General features: G+C 40.4%; 1 pseudogene; it reads right to left on the bottom strand.

Annotated features, from left to right (window-relative positions):
* Window positions 1-43: 43 nt before the first annotated feature.
* LOC132658935 (ubiquitin-like modifier-activating enzyme 1) lies at window positions 44-20806 on the bottom strand (annotated as a pseudogene).
* Between the last annotated feature and the right edge of the window lie 1879 nt (window positions 20807-22685).

Genomic DNA, 22685 nt, shown 5'->3' with positions numbered 1-22685 from the left:
AACACAGAAGAAGCAACAAAAAGTTCTCAAAAGGATGTGAGACTCAGCATTTGCCAGAAAGTTGAGTTGACTGAAAAAATGGAAGAGGAATATAAAGGAATAAGCTAATGCTGTATCGTACATGGGGAAGTTCCACATCTTCACCATCCTCACCAATACAGTACAGCTCAAGCACCAATGCTTGCAGATGTTGTCCCAACTTTTGCTTTGATACTTGACTCGCGATTTCTGTCATCCTAGTATGAGGAATAACAGGGTCAGGCACGTAGAAAAAAGATAAAAGGATATAAAGGGGAAAATAAGTAACATGAGTTGCATAGATAGCTGATGCCTCCTAGCTGAAACAGAACCTCTTTCTCCCTGCCCAGTGACCTCAACTAGCGATTGGTCCATCCATTCCTTCAGCTTGCTGGGTGGCATGAAAAAGGAGTAGAGCATGCATATACCTTGAGATAGCATGGTGATCTCCAATTTGTGTTCTGTCTGAAGATGGTGAAAAGGAGGGGCGACAGTGTCACGAGGATGGACCTGGGCAAGCACTACCCTATGTGTAGCAATTTAAGAAGGGGCCTCATCTTAAAGTGGTCAAGGAGCTGCTTGAGGGTATTCTCTTTACCATTAGGCTGCAGCCCCTGGACCTCAAAGCTGTCCCAAAGTGTTCACTCTTGGTTATAAAACTGTAGGATAAAGCACAGTATAGTAAATCAAGGGACATGCCCAGGATAGAGTCTCTTCTATAAATCACAAATATGACAGTTTCATTTCCACAGTGCACAGGTTCAAACAATGAACACAGAGGGCACAAAAATAATGAACACAGAGGGCACAAAATTAAACTTCCAGAATGATGAAAACCAGAGCCAGACCTCCAAGGCTAAGATACATGTACCACTTACTCATACACATATATAGTATCACTTACTGATGAGTAATACCAAAGGTTTCCATAAAACACGACTTTATCTGGTGATGAGGTGAGGCAAGGGGCCCAGAGAAGCAGAGAAAGGGTAGAGCCAAGTTATAGAAGCTATTCTTATTGAACTCAAACTGTTGGTGTCCCTGTACCACTCTGTACAACTCCAGACATACAAGGCCAAATATAGCTGCTGTGGTTGTAGCCATGGCTAGGATGATCTTCCCTGCAGTCAGCTTGATCTATGACACAGACTGTGGAGACCAGCGGTGGTTGTTAAGAGAGATTGAGGTCCCACTGAGAAGGTCATATATGGCAGATTCAAATTTGGAAACGGTTCAAGGTTAGATCCAAATTTTTTTTTTCCTTTTTTTCTTTTTTTTTCTTTTTTTTTTTTAGTTTTTTATTTTTTTTATTATTTTTTTTTTAGTTTTTTATTTTTTAAATTTTAAAATCTTTAATTCTTACATACATTCCCAAACATGAACCCCCCTCCCACCTCCCTCCCCATAACATCTTTCTGGGTCATCCCCATGCACCAGCCCCAAGCATGCTGCATCCTGCATCAGACACAGACTGGCGATTCAATTCACATGATAGTATACATGTTAGAATGTCATTCTCCCAAATCATCCCACCCTCTCCCTCTCCCTCTGAGTCCAAAAGTCCGTTATACACATCTGTGTCTCTTTCCCTGTCTTGCATACAGGGTCGTCATTGCCATCTTCCTAAATTCCATATATATGTGTTAGTATACTGTATTGGTGTTTTTCTTTCTGGCTTACTTAGATCCAAATTTTTGTTACATTATGCTGGTCTGCAGGGGGAATGTTATAGTTCTCTGTCCAGAGGTTGGATGCAGCCACAGTGAAATCCATGTGAAAGTTAGTGTCATCATCCTATTGTTGAGGGGAGACAGAGCAAAAAGAGGAAGCAGATTAGGAACCAAAGGTTTTTTTAGATAGTAAGGACTGATATCTATTGTCCTCCAATACATGCCAGTCCAGCCAAAGATGTCCCAGGCCAAAAAATAACTGGGCTTCATGGTGGGTATGTAAACCCCATGTAAGCTAAAGATGTCTTAGCCCATCCTCCTGTGCTGCTGAGGGTTCTCCCCTCCTAAGCACCTTCTCAAAGTTGATGGGATACATCTTGAAACCAGAAAGGCTCGATGGGATGGACAGCATAGCCATGAGCTCCTGTAGGTGGTTATCATCTGCCGTCAAGAGATAGTACATGTCAATTCCCAGATACACGTTACATTCAAGGCCAGAGTCTGAATTTAAAGCAGGAGTTTGTAGTAAGGCAGAGAAATTCACACAGATAAAGGGTTTTAAATGGAGAGACAGCATGGGAAAGACTAAAATAAAGTGGGAAAGATAAGTCAGAAACACCCCAAAGAAAAAAGAAGTAAACTGGTGTGTGGGACACTGAGGGAAAAGACTGAGACACTGAGAAAGGTTTAGACAGTGATACTATTTGTAAAAAATTTGGGAACAACCCAAGTTACTCACTGAAGGATGTATGGATGCAAAAACATGATCTATCCATTCAGTGAAACATTAAGCCTCCCTAAAAGGAACATTTAAATCCTGGAAGTTTAACAGCATAAATGGACTCAGAACTACATGTTTAGACAGGGAGAGAAAGTAAAATGTTGCATAAGGTACCTAAAAATAAAAATCATACAACTGGAATATACAGTATTGTCTGCCAGAGGCAGAGGGGAAGGGACCTGGGGTGTTACCGCTTGATGGGTATAGGGTTTAAGATTTGCAAGTTAAGTTCTAGAAATTTCCTGCACAATGTAACTGTATTTAATACTGCTTAAAATATCAATAACTTCAGATATGCAGATGACACCACCATTACGACAGAAAGTGAAGAGGAATTAAAAAGCCTATTGATGAAAGTGAAAGAGGAGAGTGAAAAAGTTGGCTTAAAGCTCAACATTCAGAAAACGAAGATCATGGTATCCAATCCAATCACTTCATGGGAAATAGATGGGGAAACACTGGAAACAGTGTCAGACTTTATTTTTGGGGATCCAAAATCACTGCACATGGTGACTGCAGCCATGAAATTAAAAGATGCTTACTTCTTGGAAGAAAAGTTATGATCAACCTAGATAGCATATTCAAAAGCAGAGACATTACTTTGCAGACTAAGGTCCACCTAGTCAAGGCTATGGTTTTTCCTGTGGTCATGTATGGATGTGAGAGTTGGACAGTGAAGAAGTCTGAGCGCCAAAGTATTGATGCCTTTGAACTGTGGTGTTGGAGAAGACTCTTGAGAGTCACCTGGACTGCAAGGAGATCCAACCAGTCCATTCTGAAGAAGATCATCCCTGGGATTTCTTTGGAAGGAATGATGCTAAAGCGGAAAATCCAGTACTTTGGCCACCCCATGCAAAGAGTTGACTCATTACAAAAGACTCTTATGCTGGGAGGGATTTGGGGGCAGGAGGAGAAGCGGACGGCAGAGGATGAGATGGCAGTATGGCATCACTGACTCGATGGTCGTGAATCTGAATGAACTCTGGGAATTGGTGATGGACAGGGAGGCCTGCCATGCTGAGATTTATGGGGTCACAAGGAGTCAGACACGACTGAGCGACTGAACTGAAATGAACTGAAGCATAATTTGAAACATGATTAAGACGGTAAAACTCCTGTGATTTTTTACCAAAATCTTAAACAAACAAACAAACACGGGATGTCAGTGAGAACATAAATATAAGATATCTTAAAGACGCAAGACAGAGAAGAGAGAAGATAAGAAATAAGATAAAGGGCAGAGAAGATACCAGGGTATAAATGATACAGAAAAGAATATTGCCAGGAAATGCACCAATAGGAAAGGGAGTAGTGAACCCGGTAAACAGGACATATATGAGAAGGAAGGAGGGGAAAAATAGTGCAGATTAAAATATATATATTGTATATTCATATATATATTCATATATATATTCATATATATTCATATATATATTCATATATATATATATATATATATATATATATATATATATAGACAGTAGAAAACATCTGAAGGGGAGATAGGTAGGGAGATGCCTAAAGAGAAATATACAAAGAGGCATCTGAGTGAGTAGCTATTTCAGACAGAAAATGGAAGAGATTTAGGTGGAGAGGACAGATATACAAAGGAAGAAATTGAGGGATATAAACAAGAAGATAAAATATATAGAGAGGTTTATAGAACACAAGAAAGGTAGGAGGAGACTTGGAATTTTGAGTTGGGGAACATTTACACATGGAGACATGAGGAAATTCTTGAGAGAAAGATGAGAAAAGATATACACACAAATTAATAACACGTTAAAGAGTTGGGCTGTGAAGAAAGCTGAGCACAGAGGTATTGATGCTTTTAAATTGTGGCAGTGGAGAAGATTCTTAAGAGTCCCTTGGACTGCAAGGAGATAGAACCAGTCCATTCTAAAGGAGATCAGTCCTGGCTGTATTTTTGAAGGAATGATGCTAAAGCTGAAACTCCAATACTTTGGAAGCCTCTTGCAGCCAGTTGACTCATTGGAAAGGCCGCTAATGTTGGGAGGTATTGGGAGCAGGAGAACAAGGGAACGACAGAGGATGAAATGGCTGGAAGACATCACTGACTCGATGGACATGAGTTTGGGCAAACTCCAAGAGTTGGTGATGGACAGGAAGGCCTGGAGTGCTGCAATTCATGGCATCACAAAGTCGGACACGACTGAGCGACCGAACTGCACTGAGATGAGGAGATCTGTCAAAATGAAGCAGAGGAGAAATCAGGCACAGAGACTACTGGTAGAAATCATATCCATTTCTATCTCAGTTTTGTTCAATTCAGTGACTCAGTCTCGTCTGATTCTTTGCGACCCCATGAATTGCAGCATGCCAGGGCTCCCTGTTACATCACCAACTCCCAGAGTTCACTCAGATGTGCATCCATCGAGTCAGTGATACTATGCAGCCATCTCATCCTCCGTCGTCCCCTTCTCGTCCTGTCCCCAATCCATCCCAGCATCATAGTCTTTTCCAATGAGTCAACTCTTCTCATGAGGTAATCAAAGTACTGGATTTTCAGCTTTAGCATCATTCCTTCCAAAGTAATCCCATGGCTGATCTCCTTCAGAATGGACTAGTTGGATCTCCTTGAAGTCCAAGTGACTCTCAAGAGTCTTCTCCAACACCACAGTTCAAAAGCATCAACTATTCAGCACTCAGCTTTCTTTACAGTCCAACATTCACATCCATACATCACCACTGGAAAAACCATAGCCTTGACTAGATGGACCCTAGTCTGCAAAGTAATGTCTCTGCTTTTGAATATGCTATCTAGTTTGGCCATAACTTTTCTTCCAAGGGGTAAGCGTCTTTTAATTTCATGGCTGCAATCACAATCTGCAGTGATTTTGGAGCCCCCCAAAAAATAAAGTGTGACATTATTTACACTATTTCCCCATCTATTTCCCATAAAGTGATGGGACCAAATGCCATGATCTTCGTTTTCTGAATGTTGAGCTTTAAGCCAACATTTCACTCTCCATTTTCACTTTCATCAAGAGGCTGTTTATGTCTTCTTCACTTTCTGCCATATGGGTATTATGCATAATCTCTGCATATCTGAGATTATTGATATTTCTCCCTGTAATCTTGATTCCATCTTGTGTTTCTTCCAGTCAAGCATTTCTCATGATGCACTCTGCATATAAGTTAAGTAAGCAGGGTTACAATATACAGCCTAGACGTACTCCTTTTCCCGTTTGGAAAGAGTCTCTTGTTCCATGTCCAGTTTTAACTGTTGCTTTCTGACCTGCATACAGATTCCTCAAGAGGCAGGTCAGGTGGTCTGGTATTCCCATCTCTTTCACAATTTTCCACAGTTTATTGTGATCCACACAGTCAACAGCTTTGGCATAGTCAATAAAGCAAAAATAGATGTTTTTCTGGAACTCTCTTGCTTTTTCCATGAACCAGCGGATATTGGCAGTTTGATCTCTGGTTCCTCTGCCTTTTCTAAAACCAACTTGAACATCTGGAAGTTCGTGGTTCATGTATTGCTGAAGCCTGGCTTGGAGAATTTTGAGCATTACTTTACTAGCATGTGAGATGAGTGCAATTGTGCAGTAGTTTGAGCATTGCCTTTCTTTGGGATTGGAATGAAAACTGACCTTTTCCAGTCATGTGACTACTGCTGAGTTTTCCAAATTTGCTAGCATATTGAATGCAACACTTTCACAGCATCATCTTTCAGGATTTGAAATAGTTCAACTGAAATTCCATCACCTTCAGTAGCTTTGTTCATAGTGATGCTTTCTAAGGCACACTTGACTTCATATTCCAGGATGTCTGGCTTAGATGAGTGATCACATCATCATGATTATCTGGTTCGTGAAGATATTTTTGTCCAGCTCTTCTACAGAAGTATAGGAAAAAAGGAACAAAACAGGGGAAAAAAAAAAAAACATAGAAAAGACATGGTCTATCTGAAAGAAGGAGAAGAAAGAAGTAATGTGAGAGAGAATTTGTCTCAATCAAATGAAGAAGCAAGGAAAAAGAGCAGAGGGTAAATCTCAGACCTGAGATATCAGAGCAGAGCCAGGGGCAAAGCAAAAGGGCACAGAAGCCTTGCATTGACATGGGCTACAGTAGTGTGGTGGTTCCAGCCCAAATCAAGTGCTCTCACTAACAGAGGAACAGGTTTGCAGCTCCTTATCAGAGACTTGGATCCTGACGCAGGAATTTGGGATGAACTCAGGGACCTGCATAGACTGAATGAGTGTGGTGACAGCATTCTGATGCTGAGAGCCCATCAACCCATGCTGCTGCTGCTGCTGCTCCTAAGTCGCTTCAGTCATGTCAGACTCTGCGCGACCCCATAGACAGCAGCCCACCAGGCTCCCCCATCCCTGGGACTCTCGAGGCAAGAACACTGGAGTGGGTTGCCATTTCCTTCTCCCATAAGTCCGGGCAAAGCTGTTGGCAGCAGCTGTCATGTAGTCCAGATGCAGAGCCTTAAAGGAGGCAAGGTATGGAGGGGTAAGAACATCAGTACTCATCTACAGAGGCTCAGCCTCCTTAGCACCCATTCAGTGACATTCTACCCAACTGCAGGAGACACAGGAGAATAGACTTACATCATTGACATCAAAGATGAGTGGGTATGGCCTGCGTTTAGGCCCAGACCAGAGAGGGCCTCCTGAACCTGTAAGCTAGAAAACAGAAAAATGTAGGGGAACAGAACCTGACACAAGAATTCTCTTTGATAACCACAACTCTTTTTTTTTCAGTCCTGAAACTCCCAACTCACCATACTTTGACACTCACTTTCTGCCATATACAGAGATATTGATGAAACTTTTACGGACTGCCAGCCAATGTGTTGTTGTTGTTCAGATGCTAAGTCATGTCCAATTCTTGGTGACCTTGTGGACTGAAGCACACCAGGCTCCTCTGTCCATGGGAGCCTCCAGACAAGAATGCTGGCATGAGTAGCTATTCCCTTCTCTGGTGGATCTCCCTGACCCAGGGATCGAACCCAGGTCGCCTGCACTTCAGGCAGATTCTTTACCATTGAGCCACCAGGGAAGCCCACCAGGCACTGTACTAACAAATTAACTTACTAACTTAATAAAGAGCAATTTACCTTCACAAAACTCTAATGAAATTAGGCCATAACTATTCCTAATTCCATGGTGAGTATACTGAGGTGAAAAGATGAACTGAATAACTTGTTCCAAGAGAAAACAGATAGATTCTATGAGATTAACTCTGAATTGTTTCTTCTACAATTTCGGCAGTCTTGATTGGAATCTGGAATGACACATCCTACATCTAAAGGAAACTGATACCAAGCATACAAGGGCTAGAGTAAACACTAACTGGGGATTAAGGGAGAACAGTGGCAGTCTTTGACCTCAAAAATCATTTTTCTTATTCATTTTAAGAGCTCTCAATGCTTTGCTGAGCCTGCCACAACTGGATTAACTGGAATGAATCATGTCAAACGCATGGCAGAAGTCAATACAACAGTGTAAAGCAACTACTCTCCATTTAAAAATAAATAAAAATAAATTACAAAACGCTGGGGCAGACTGTTCCCTGTAGACCTATTCTGACAAATGGTCCCTGCAACTGTGTTATTACCTGGTTAGAAGTAAAGTTATACAGCAGCTGTCTGATGTTTTTGGAGTACAGGGTATGCCAGTGATAGTACACTCAGGTCACACAGTCAGCCCATGATGGTGACCACTGCAGCACTAAGCTTCATTGCACAGCCTCCAGTACCTCCAGAGGTTGGCTGGTTGCCAGGCACAGTGTTCGTTCCACAAACATTGCATCTTTATCAAGAATTAGAGTGGAAACCAACACAGAATTACAAAGTGGTCTTAGGAGTAAGTTTATATCTGTGGAAATTCAGTCCTGTCACCTAAGCAACCATTAATTTATTTAGAAAGTAGACCAAGCAATTCCCTGGTCACCACTAACTGTGCTTCTACCAAAGGGGTATGGTTTCAATCCTTGACTGTGGAACTAAGTGTCCACACATCACCGGTGTGATTCTTGGTGTATCACTCAAACACCCAAAATAAAAAAATACAGTAGCTCCTAAATGTTAAATGGTTACAGAGTACTTTGACTGACAGGCCAGAGGCAGGGTGAGCAGGCATTTGCACCAAAGTACTCACATAAGTTATTGATTGATGTTTTCCTCTGATTTCTTGAAAAGACCTTCAAACTCATCCCGAGCCCACTGCAGACAGAGCAGAAAACATTACGTGAGATATGGGAAGCAAAGTTAAGTTTTCTGCAGGCATTTAGAGAGACCATCTGGAAAATATAGGAAACAGGACTGGCATATCTGCTTTGGGAAAACAGAGGGATGAAGCTCTTCAATGGGGCTATTCAAACTTTTGAAGCCCCCATCATTCCATTTAAAAATCAGTGATGTTAGTATGGGCAGAGATTATTGCCAAGCTTGTTTGTGTAAACCGTCTTCTGAGGTTGTACATGTTAACCTAGGATCTCATGACTCAATTATAGAAAAAAAAAGTTCACAGAAATAATAGAACATGAGTGATCTCTCCACAGTAATCTTCTAAGGACTGGGCAGAAAGTAATAATAGCACTTTGTGACCCTTAGAATTACAGAGATAAATAAATACAGTTTCAGGAAAAGTGAGGTGAAACATCCTGTTGGTGGAGATCCAGGTTCAAATGCCAGCTCTGATACACTTTTGTGACTTTCAGGTACATCTTGTCTTTTGAATCCTCATTTCAAAATTCTATGTCACTAATATCTACACCTCAAGGAAAATTTTTCAAAGAATAAGCACACAGGTATGTATTTTAAACTTATTGTGAATGTCACATGGATATACCAAATGTAAATTCTTTACAAATGTCCTGTGAGAGTTACAACTTTCATTTCCATTTTACAGATAAGGGATCTGAAGCATGAAGAGCTTAAGTCCAAGTGTTAAACAGGTATTTGTTTCAAAAGCCCTTTTATTGGCCTCTCTGTATATTAGTAGAAAGAAACAGAGTAATGAAACCATAATCTTGCAAAGTTTTATATATTGAGAGAAACAGACTCAGACACACACATCAACACATCTTACTACCTCTCCCTCTGTCTCTAACTATAAATATATGTATATATACACACACACAAACATGGGAGGCATGGACAGGCAGAGATAAAAACTGTGTTCTGAATACCTGATTCAAGTATAAACTCATCCTGAAAGAAAATGTGACAGATCCGACTGTTTCTTCTCCCTTTCTTAGTATTCCCATACTTCCTAAATATACTCAAAAAATACATTAAGGATTATTTTTGTAAAATGATAATTACTTGGGGACAGAAATGAAGACAGGAATTAGTGGTAGGTTCTGAGTGCCAGATAACGGGAGGCTTTTATGTTGTCAATTGAGATGAAAGATATGTACTTCTGTATATATGAACATTATATAAATAAAATTATTCTGACAAGCTGCTAAATGTATTTTTGACAAAAATAAGAAAGCTATATTCAAAACTATGTACTCAGTATTAGAGAGGGGTTTAAACCATGAACAGAGCAGATTTTAAGAAGAGGATCTTGTTTACAAGTAAACAATATCCTGTATATTAAGAAAAACACCTTCAGTTGTTAGATATACAATTCTTATGTAAAATATTTTGCATAGTATACATAATGCTTCCCTGTATGTTTGCAAAATAAAATTCACAAGTTAAGAAAAAGCATTTCAAAAAGTTTATGGTGCTAAGTTTAAAGTGAATGAAGGAGATTTGAAGGCAGAGCACATTTTATATACACTGAGGCTTGCTTACATCACTGGAATAAAAAGAGCTTCACACTGCCTAAATGCTTATCTGTTCCACCTCTTTCTACTCCCATAGCTGATCACGTGCAAAGTGTGCTCGATGGCATTCGGGAAGTGCTTCAGCCTGCAAATGGAGATGGATTTCTCAGGAGGGTCCTGGCTGAAGCTGTATGCCTCTGTCAGGAAGGGGATTACCACTTGTACATTACCCTTGGTTCCCAGGGTGCCTGACTTCAGAAGTGACTTACAGTGGTAAACACACGGCCAGTCCATGTACATGCCTGTGGAAATTAGTCAGCAGATGAAGGGGAGGTAAACACCACTACATAAGATGATGACACTGCCTTCTGAAAACAAAAACATGGCTCTGGCCTTGTTCTCACCCATCCAGAACACTTACGGGCATCCACACTGTCTAGGACATTGGCCACACCATTCAGATTTTGGAAGAAGTCATCATCATACACACGCTCTGTCTCAGGGTTCACACAGTTCTGATGGCTTATAACCCAGAGTGTGGATTTATTTGGCTCACAGCTGCAGCAGCTGTGTCAGACTTCGATTTCTTGGTGGGAACAGAGGAAACAGAACTGTCATTCATATAATCACCCAACTAATCTGTTAAGATCTATTCTAAAAACTGATTAAGTAATGATGCTCAGGACCAACACTGTGAGTTTAGAGGCTCTGTGGCACATAAAAATTGCCACACAGCTGAGGACGAAAGAAATTGGGATCAGGGCTGGGAAAAACAAACAAACAAACAGTGATACAAAGGTGACAATGTGTTGAGCACCTGTTTCTTCTATCAACCCAATTTGAATTGTTAGTTTTACTTACCAGCAGCCAGAATGCACGTGTGATGCATTCACTGTTAGAAAACCAAGATCATCTGGTTTACAAAACTGAGATACTCTGAAACCCTGTATCAGCTCAAGTTCCTTTTCTGTTCAAAACCCTTTATCAGTTCCCACTTTCAACTAAGGGTAAGATGAGATGGCCCCTATTACTTTTATAAGTTTCTGTATTCCCATGGTATCTCACTTTCACTGTTCTTGATTACCGAAAGAATACTTCAACCTTGAGATTTTCCTTATGCGACTACATTTATGTGGTATACTCGTTCCTGAGATTTCTTTCCCTTCACCTATCTCATCTTTAATTCTCTGGAAATGTCACCTCTCCAACGATACTTTTTTTTAACACATTGCAAACTACCATATCATGGCACTATGTTCTTTATCTTAATTTTCATTCTTAGCCCAAAACATTTTTCACTCCACGTTCAAACTGTACATTTTGCTCTTGGTATTTATCCATGGTGGCAGCTGACAAAATTAGAGCTCTTAATTTTTTTTTTAATATTAGACATCTAAACAGAGAAAAGTTTAAATAGTATTTGTCTGTTTAAGACTGGGATAATCCCATTATATAACACAATCATTAAGAAAAATATCACAACATGAAAACCTTCATATTAGACGGGAATCGAGTGTATTTATGGTTTTGCAATTTTCTCTGAAGATATTTTAGAAGGCAGATGAATTTTCACAACTACTGCAGTCAACACATTATATATTTTGTTTAAAAGAATATAAAGGATAAATTGTTCCACTCAATATGTCAGCAAATTTGGAAAACTCAGCAGTGGCCACAGGACTGGAAAAGATCAGTTTTCATTCCAATCTCGAAGAAAGGCAATGCCAAAGAATGTTCAAGCTACCACACAATCAGTTTTCATTCCAATCTCAAAGAAAGGCAATGCCAAAGAATGCTCAAGCTACCACCACAATGCACAAGCTAGCACTCATCTCACATGCTAGTAAAGTAATGCTCAAAATTCTCCAAGCCAGGCTTCAGCAATACGTGAACCATGAACTTCCTGATGTTCAAGCTGGTTTTAGAAAACGCAGATGAACCAGAGAACAAATTGCCAACATCTGCTGGATCATGGAAAAAGCAAGAGAGTTCCAGAAAAACCTATTTCTGCTTTATTGACTATGCCAAAGGCTTTGCCTGTGTGGATTGCAATAAACTGTGGAAAACTGTGAAAGAGATGGGAATACCAGACTACCTAACCTGCCTCTTTGGAAATCTGTATGCAGGTCAGGAAGCAACAGTTAGAACTGGACATGGAACAAAAGACTGGTTCCAAATAAGAAAAAGAGTACGTCAAGGATGTATATTGTCACCCTGCTTAATTAACTTATATGCTGAGTACACCATGAGAGGCGCTGGACTGGAAGAAACAGAAGCTGGAATCAAGATTGACAGGAGAAATATCAATAAGATCAGATATGCAGATGACACCAGCCTTATGGCAGACAGTGGAGAGGAATTAAAAGCCTCTTAATGAAAGTAAAAGAGGAGAGTGAAAAATTTGGCTTAAATCTCAACATTCAGAAAATGAAGATCATGGCATTTGGTCCCATTACTTTATGGGAAATAGATGGGGAAACAGTGCAAATAGTGTCAGACTTTATTTTGGGGGGGCTCCAAAATCACTGCAGATGGTGACTACAGCCATGAAATTAAAAGATGCTTACTCCTTGGAAGGAAAGTTATGACCAACATAGACAGCGTATTCAAAAGCAGAGACATTACTTTGCCGACTAAGGTCCGTCTAGTCAAGGCTATGGTTTTTCCAGTAGTCATGTATGGATGTGAAAGTTAAACTGTGAAGAAGGCTGAGCACTGAAGAATTGATGCTTTTGAACTGTGGTGTTGGAGAAGACTCTTGAGAGTCCCTTGGACTGCAAGGAGATCCAACCAGTCCATTCTGAAGGAGATCAACTCGGGGATTACTTTGGAGGGAATGATGCTAAAGCTGAAACTCCAGCACTTTGGCCACCTTATGTGAAGAGTTGACTCATTAGAGAAGACTGATGCTGGGAGGGATTGGGAGCAGGAGGAGAAGGTGATGCCAGAAGATGAGATGGCTCGATGTCATCACTGACTCAATCGATGCGACTCTGAGTGAACTCCAGGAGTTGGTGATGGACAGCGAGGCCTGGTGTGCTGCAATTCGTGGCTTCGCAAAGAGTCGGACACGACTGAATGACTGAACTGAGCTGACTCAGCCTTACCAAAAAATATTTCAGTAAGTTTTTAGGTGATTTTTTTTTTTTAATACATAACACTTGACAAGTGTTTACAAATGTAGTTGCAAAGTAAAATGTGAAATTCATATCAACATCCACTGCTTTTCAATTCATTTTGAAGGTATCTTTCCTTAATGCATAATTCTATACAATCATATATTGATCTCGTCATTTGGAAAACACCGCGTCCTTTGCAATCAACTTTCAGAGGTACAGATGAAGATTCCCTATTCCGCTGGTGAAATGAGAATAAAAAGAAAATAATATCCTAGTAAGTCTTGAAACATGTATGGACTTGAGGAAAGAGTGCTGTCTGCTTCTGTGGCTGCTGCTGCTATGTCACTTCAATTGTGTTCGACTCTTGAGACCCCATAGACGGCAGCTCACCCTGCTCCCCCGGCCCTGGGATTCTCCAGGCAAGAACACTGGAGCGGCTGACTACCTCCACTGAATGTTGAGAATCTCCCTAATCTTATACCACTGCTCGTTGAGAGTAGAAACTTCTCTATTTTCTTATATATCTCAAGTATCAAAGTTGTGCCTAGTACCTGCATGATAAAGTGAAAGGAAAACACTTAACAGGCAAAAAATAACCCTGAATTTTACATAAGACTCACTCGTATAATCTAGCTTCTGTAATCTCATGTAAGCAGAAACTAAAATTCAATGGAAAAAAAGAATAGGAAGAGATATAATATGGCCAATGCAAGATATAAGTACTCAGTGAATATCTGCTGAAACACTGAACTGTAGAGAAAAATTAATGGAGGAACTGAAGGAAAGGGGGAAACAAAAAACACCTAAGTCAGTATGACAGATTAGAAGAAAAGGGAGAAAAACACAACTTAACCCTGTCCATCTCACTCACCGTGACATCCCAAACAGAAACTCTCAGTTCAGATTTGACTTCTCAATGATTTCCATGTCTGTAACTGTGATTGACCCACCATCCCCACAGCCTAGCCCAATCATGGCAAAGTTTTTGATCAATTCACACCCAATGCCCTCTGCACCAACCTGAGAGGCAGTCAAGAAGAGAGAGAGGTAATGGTTAGGGGCACTAGGGAAACAAAGCCACCCCTCAGTCCTTATTCCTCCTGGAGTCTGAAAGAGAGGATTGGTGAAGAGGATCTAGTATTGAATATTGAAGTACCAGGAGCATGAAAATGCATGGACATCAAGAAAGAGGCAGAAGACCAAGAACAAAGGACCTAATATGAAAAAAAAAAAAAAGTACACAGAAGAGATGAAGGTACAATCAAACACCCTCCCTTCTAAGCCAACAGGAGACTCCAGAAGAGGTGGCCAGAGCTAGAATAAATGAAAGTAGTGTTTGCCTAATAGGAGTTCTAGCCAAGAAGTATCTCTGCTTACCCAGCTTCACTTGCAGGCCGGAGCCAAATACAGCTACCTGCCCATAGTAATGGTTCTGTCACTGTGTAATGTGAAGGGAGGAGAGGATTAGAGAAAAGGTGTCAGAGAAGACCAAAGAAATGCCTTCTCTGTGGGCCATGATCACATACTGAAAGGTATCTGTCCTCTGTAAGAGCCTTTTGCTCCCATGGAGAACCTCAAGGGCATCAGAGTACAGCCACTGCATAACAGCAAGTAGCAGAGTCAGAAAGAAAGTAGCCCACTGCACCATTGTCCTTCCACCCTAACATACCCCCATAACCTCCTGAGCAGCCAGGCCCCAGTGAAGGCATTAATGGGTGCTAGATCCCCAGCAGCCACGTAAGCCAGCTTCTGAATGAGGTCTTCATCCAAATTGTTTTGCTGCACTACTGGAAGGTCTTGAGCCTTCCTAGCCTCTGCTAGGGACATATGTTCCACTACATACTTCTGGTATGACACAAGAAACAAAGAGTCAGTCAGGCCACTGTAGGGAGAGGGAGAGGTAGAAACAGTAAAGAGAAGAAGAAGTAATGGTGGAAATTTTGTGTCAGGACCCAGGCTGGCTTGTTCACCCACCTACCTAATTGTGGGGCTGAGGGGGCCGGCCATGCTGAGCACAGAACTGGTGCAAGGCCTGGAAACCAATGTGCAGATGAGCAGAGAGAGAATACTTGGCAATATCTGTTATCACAAGGTCTGGCTCTGCCAGTAAGTTGAGCAAGGATTTCTGGTGAACAATAGAAAACAGCACATCAGAACTAGAAAAGCTAAACAAAACAAGCAATAGCTGAACCCCTACAGTACACCCTCCTGCACATACTCACAAGCTTATCTAATTATCTTGACCTGACTGACAATGCCTCCTCGGATATATTCAGATAAATTTAAGGTATCACAGATACTAAAGGTGTAGGGACTTGGAGGATAAAAAGCATGAAGACTTATCTGTCTTCACCCTCCAAGGTGTCTTCACGCCCTCTCAGGATCAACAGTACTATCAAAACCAGAATGGAAGAAGCTCCCACTCTCCCTCTCTACAACCTACCTCTCCCTTGGATTGCAAGTATGGAATTAGAGGATACAAACTACTATACATAATATGAATAAACAACAAGGCCCTGTTATATAGTACAAGGAGCCATTTCCAATATGCTGTGATAAACTATAGTGGATAAGAATACATAAAATAATGTATATAAAACTAAAACACTATAAACAAGAAACTAACACAAGCTTCTCCATCAATTACACTTCATTTAAAAATACATTCATTAAAAACAAACAAAGGAAAAAACCCACAATGCTGATGTCCTCAATAACATAGGTATTCTATCTCTAATATGTCACTCCAGAGGAAAAAGAAGCAAGTTCTGAAAGGATCCAACATCAATGAGAGAAGTTCAAAACTTACAAAAAGAAAAACTAAAATGCAGCTAGAACACTTTAAAATCCACAATTATTTTGCATCAATTAAAAATTTCCCGATCATGTATATCTGGCTTTCAGTTCGGTTCAGTTCAGTCACTCCGTTGTGTATGAATCTGTGACCCCATGAATCGCAGCATGCCAGGCCTGACTGTCCATCAACAACCCCTGGAGTTCACTCAGACTCACGTCCATCGAGTCAGTGATGCCATCCAGCCATCTCATCCTCTGTCGTTCCCTTCTCCTCCTGCCCCCAATCCCTCCCAGCATCACAGTTTTTTCCAGTGAGTCAACTCTTCACTTGAGGTGGCCAAAATACTGCAGATTCAGCTTTAGCATCATTCCCTCCAAAGAAATCCAAGGGCTGATCTCCTTCAGAATGGACTGGTTGGATCTCCTTGCAGTCCAAGGGACTCTCAAGAGTTTTCTCCAACACCACAGTTCAAAAGCATCATTTCTTCGGTGCTCAGCCTTCTTCACAGTCCAACTCTCACATCCATACATGTCCACAGGAAAAACCATAGTCTTGACTAGATGGACTTTAGTCGGCAAAGTAATGTCTCTGCCTTTGAATATACAATCTAGGTTGGTCATAACTTTTCTTCCAAGGAGTAAGCATCTTTTAATTTCATGGCTACAGTCACCAACTGCAGTGATTTTGGAGCCCAGAAAAATAAATCTGACACTGTTTCCCCATCTATTTCCCATGATGTGATGGGACCAGATGCCATGATCTTCATTGTCTGAATGTTGAGCTTTAAGCCAACTGTCTCATTCTACACTTTCACTTTCATCAAGGGGCTTTTTAGTTCCTCTTCACTTTCTGCCATAGGGGTGGTGTCATCTGCATATCTGAGGTTTTTGATATTTCTCCTGGAAATCTTGATTCCAGCTTATGTTTCTTCCAGCCCAATGTTTCTCACGATGTACTCTGCATATAAGTTAAATAAGCAGGGTGACAATATACATCCTTGACGTACTCTTTCTCCTATTTGGAACCAGTCTAGTGTTCCATGTCCAGTTCAAACCATTGCTTCCTGATCTGCATATAGGTTTCTGAAGAGGCAGGTCAGGTGATCTGGTATTCCCATCTCTTTCAGAATTTTCCACAATTTATAATCCACAAGTATTTTTCATCCATCAAAAATTTCCAGATCATGTGTATTTGGCTTTAATTTTCATCAATCTTTAAAGTTTGAAACATTATTTCTTTTTAAAAAAAATTGGCTCTGGCATTTGTTGAGATGTGTTAAACTCCACGTATCTTTTCACTTGAAGCAGCCATATGTATTTTTTATATGTTCCAAATAATTATTTACTATATTCATGACTACTGAGAACTCCATTGATGCATGAAATATATTTATGACTTGACAGCTGGTGCTAGTTGTAAAGATCTCGCCTGCGAATGCAGGAGACATTAAAAGAGACCCAGGTTTGATCCCTGGGTGGGAAGATTCCCTGGAGGAAGAAATTGTATTCCACTCCAGTGTTCTTGCCTTCAGAATCCATGGACAGAGGATCCTGATCAACTATAGTCTGTAGGGTCCCAAAGACTTGGACACCACTTCAGTGACCACATGCATATATGTGTGCACTGACTTTGTAAACTTGGTAGGTTTAACAAATTAACACACAAGAAAAAAAAGTAGTAGATTTAACAAAGTAGAAGAAATTATCCAAAGTACAACAAAGAGTGGAGAGAAATCCGAAAAAGTAAAGTGGCTTAAATTACATCAAATTGGAGATCTTCACAGAGATGATGGAGTGATGAGTGGGCTGAGAAAGTAGCATTAAGACCAAAGAAAGGGAGCAGGGCAGAAATACCCCAAATTTGACAAAACTATGATCTCAGAGGTAAAATAAATTTGAAAGGAATCACCGAGAAAATTACACAATGGTCTATCATAATCAGAACATATATTAAGGTCTATGATCATCAATCCATTTCTAAAGATCAGTGACAGAAAATACAAGAACATTAAATACAAAGGAACAAGGATTAGAACAGGAGACTTCGTGGGGAAAACAGGCAAGAAAGAACAGTATTACATATTTAAGAAATGATATCTAGAATGATACACTCTGCAATTTTTTTTTCAAAATTAGGTATTCTGAAATAAAGACAACTTCAAACATCAAAACACAAGAAGAGTCACCACTAAAGGACAACATATGATATAGTTTGGGGAGAAGCAAAATGTTACTGTATGCACATTTAAATGTATAGAGCATGGAACTGTGAAACCCAGCAAATAATTTTAATTTGAGAACTATAAAATAAAAAAGGCTCTTCTAGGTTTTAGTGCTGGAAGAAGTTTATTACACACATGAAATTGCACATATTTTGCTTTTTGTGCAGTGATGAAGCTATTACTTGGAAAAGCAAACACAGACTTTACTTTTACACAGTCTCAAAGTTAAAGAAAAAAATAAAAGAGGTGCAGCCAATGAGCCAGATGGAATTAAATACTAGCAGTATTAATCTTTCTGCTTCTAGGTTCAGTTCACAGTTCTCAACTAAGGCTACATGGACACATATCTTATAAATCCTAGGTGAGAGATTAGAGAGTTTTCTCCTCTTGGCCTATGGTGCAATTCAGTATACATACATATGACCATAGAGATAATTCTCCCTTTGCTCTAGGTAATAATTTCTTTACCCCCCAGCTTAGCATACCCAGGACTTTGATCTCTAGTGAGTAGATGCCACTGAGTTCATTCATGCCCTGAGCTTCTGTAAAGGAGACAAAGTCACCACTCTCAAATCTGTGTTAGGATTCATCCAGACCAGTGACAACACCAGGGTTGCCCCGACTGGAAAAGAAAAAGAAAGTCTCATGTAGAATCAGGATACTAGGAGCATAGACAAGGACTTAGGCTACAAACATGTCTACCTGGGGCCAGACTCCATACCTTGGTAACCATAGACACCATAGCAGTCAGGGGCTGTTCCCCATTGGAATCAGTGAGGATCATTTCCTCTCCAAAGTCACAGAACAACTGCCTGTAAAAGGAGAAAACAGGACTGAGACCAGGAACTCAGGTACTCAGGCATCATGCTGGTAATAAGGAAGTACTTTCACAGTACAGGCAGAGGTGGACATGCAAACTTCTTTTCAAGCTTTTTGTAAGAGATCCATTAGGGCACTGAGAGCCAGGGTGTTTTGCCTGGGCTAGGAAGGATTTAGGCATAAATGGAGAAGCTGGAACTCACCCAAAAAGACCTCGATTGTCTGCTACCACCAGCGTGATTCCATGTCCATGATAGAACTCACCCACCTGCAGCTAGTCCTCCAAAGCAGAGTTAGTAAGGACCACCACATTTAACAAGAAAGATGCTCACTGCGAAAAGGATTGACACTAGGGTGAAGGGGAGTAAGAAAACAAAGGAGAAAGGCAAGTCAGGAACTGGCAGAAGGTCAGGGCTCAAGATTCCTGTTTCTATATTTTCTACAAAAATAAAGTGTGTATAACACTCAGTGGTGGTGAAAACTCAAGATAAATATGAATTCCCAGACTATGACAAGAAAAGTAACAGGACAGAATCAGAAGACCAACTAATTCACTTATTTTAAAAAATAAACACACACTCCTACCTGGCTACTCCCCGGTAAGCCCTTTAACATACTTTGTAAAAGTTGGTGTTTAACCACAAATCCTAAACTTTATTTTATTCCATTTTGAAACTAAACAAAACAGGACAAAGCTAATCCTGTTTCACAACAATTTGGAAAAAAATCTTTGTCCGAATGTTCTTCTCTTTTCACCAGAGTAAGTGCCTACAACAAAAGAAGAGATTCAGTACCCAAGTTTTCTAGGAAACTCTAGGCAGTGTTTCAGCACCCAACAGGCCCAGTCCGATAAAACAACAGACAAACAAACAAACCAGAAAATGGATCTGAGAAGCATAAGGTGATTTGATGAGGCAAGATACCTGGAAACCACTAAGGAAGTCATCCACAAGGGCCACAGTGTAGATGCTGACTGGCACATAGCAGTTGAGTTCAGCAAGGTGAGGCTGTGATTCCTCAGCCCAGTTTTTACCAATGCCCTCCTCTTGCAGGTAGAAATACAAGTTACACAAAAGAAAAAAGTGATGTGAATGCAGAGGTGAGGAAGTTTTTTGCTTGGGCAAGGAAAGTGAGTCAGGAAGAGGTACCTGGGGCAATAGGTCAGCCCACTGAGCAGTACCCTGATGATGCAGGGTGACAGCTTTGACACCACAAAGGATGATATTCCTGGCAATCTCCACCCCTAGGCCCCGAAGGCCTGATACCAGCACACTGGATGCCTGGAGATGTTTCATAGCCGCATGGCCAAGGACATATCTGCCAGATTTGAAGAAGACTCTGTATCATGGTCTGGCTCACCTCTCTTTATATTCTGCGTCCCTCCACTGCTTCATATAACCAGGCTGAGTCACACTTACAACTGTCCAGAGTAAAGACCTTCATATATGTGTGTTTTACTGCTATGTTTTTGCATTCCCTAGGAATACAGGGGTAAAAGTTTCAACAAGACAAAATAAGAGCTACAAAATAACACAGATACTTTCCCACCAGCAACAGTAACATCCCACATTCAAGATTTATGTCAGAGACACTCACGCTGGATGATTCTGATGGTTCTTTGAACATTAAAGAACAAGCAGAAGAGAAATAAGGACTTTGTTTTGAATCAGGCCCAGACATACACTATTATGGATTATGATTTGGATTATGATATACCCAGACACCAGAGAAACCTCCATTTGGGAACATTATTTTCTAATAAGTCCATGAGCCTCAAAAGAAAAAGGCTGATATTACCAAAACAATTTCTTATTTTAATAAAATGAAATAAGTAAAACAATAAGTGTCATTTTCCTTATGATTATACAGTAGAAGTGAGAAATAGACTTAAGGGAATAGGTATGATAGATACAGTTCCTCTTGAACTATGGACTGAATTTTGTGACATTGCACAGGAGTCAGGGATCAAGACCATCTCCTTGGAAAAGAAATGCAAAAAAGCAAAATGGCTGTCTGGGGAGGCCTTACAAATAGCTGTGAAAAGAAGAGAAGCAAAAAGCAAAGGAGAAAAGGAAAGATAGAAGTATCTGAATGCAGAATTCCAAAGAATAGCAACAAAAGATAAGAACACCTTCCTCAGTGATCAGTGCAAAGAAAGAGAGGACAAAAACAGAATGATAAAGACTAGAGATCTCTTGAAGAAAACTAGAGATACCAAGGGAAAATTTCATGCAAAGATGAGCTCGATAAAAAACAAAAATGGTATGGACCTAACAGAAGCAGAAGATATTAAGAAGAGGTTGCAAGAATACACATAAGAACTGTACAAAAAGATATTCATGACCAAGATAATCACGATGGTGTGATCACTCACCTACAGCCAGATAACCTGGAATGTCAAGTCAAGTGGGCCTTAGAAAGCATCACTATATACAAAGCTAGAGGAGGTGATGGAACTCCAACTGAGCTATTTCAAATCCTGAAAGATAATGCTGTGAATCTGGAGAACTCAGTAGTGGCCACAGGAATGGAAAATATCAGTTTTTCATTCCAATCACAAAGAAAGGCAATGCCAAAGAATGCTCCGAATATCGCACAATTGCACTCATCTCACACGCTAATAAAATAATGCTCAAAATTCTCTAAGCCAGCTTTCAGCACTACATGAACCCTGAAATTCCAAATGTTCCAGCTGGTTTTAGAAACATCAGAGGAACCAGAGATCAAACTGCCAACATCCACTGGATCATGAAAAAAGCAAGAGAGTTCCAGAGAAACATCTATTTCTGCTTTATTGACTATGCCAAAATCTTTGACTCTGTGGATCACAATAAACTGGAAAATTCTGAAAAAGACAGGAATACCAGACCACTTGACCTGCTTCTTAAGAAAACTGTATGCAGATCAGAAAGGAACAGTTAAAACTGGACACAGAACAACAGACTGGTTCCAAATAGGAAAAGGAGTACAAAAGGCTGTATATTGTCACATTGCTTATTTAACTTCTATGCAAAAAACATTATGAGAAATACTGGGCTGGAAGAAATACAAGCTGGAATCAAGATTGCCGGGAGAAATATAAAAATCTCAGATATGCAGATGAAAACATCCTTATGGCAGAAAGTGAAGAGGAACTAAAAAGCTTCTTGATGAAAGTGAAAGTGGAGCGTGAAAAAGCTGGCTTACAGCTCAACATTCAGAAAACAAAGATCACGTCATCTGGTCCTATCAGTTTTTGGGAAATATATGGAGAAACATTGGAAAGTGTCAGATTTTATTTTTTAGGGCTGCAGATGGTGAGTGCAGCCATGAAATTAAAAGACGCTTACTCCTTGGAAGGAAAGTTATGACCAACCTAGATCACATATTCAAAAGCAGAGACTACTTTGCCAACAAGGTCTGTCTAGTCAAGACTATGGCTTTCCAGTAGTCATGTATGGATGTCAGAGTTGGACTGTGAAGAAAGCTGAGTGCTGAAGAATTGATGCTTTTGAACTGTGGTGTT

The sequence above is a fragment of the Ovis aries genome, chromosome Y (genome assembly GCF_016772045.2).
Source record: "Ovis aries strain OAR_USU_Benz2616 breed Rambouillet chromosome Y, ARS-UI_Ramb_v3.0, whole genome shotgun sequence".
Taxonomy (NCBI): Eukaryota; Metazoa; Chordata; class Mammalia; order Artiodactyla; family Bovidae; genus Ovis; species Ovis aries.
The sequence above is the reverse complement of the archived record's forward strand: the minus strand, read 5'-3'. Positions and strand labels throughout refer to the sequence as shown.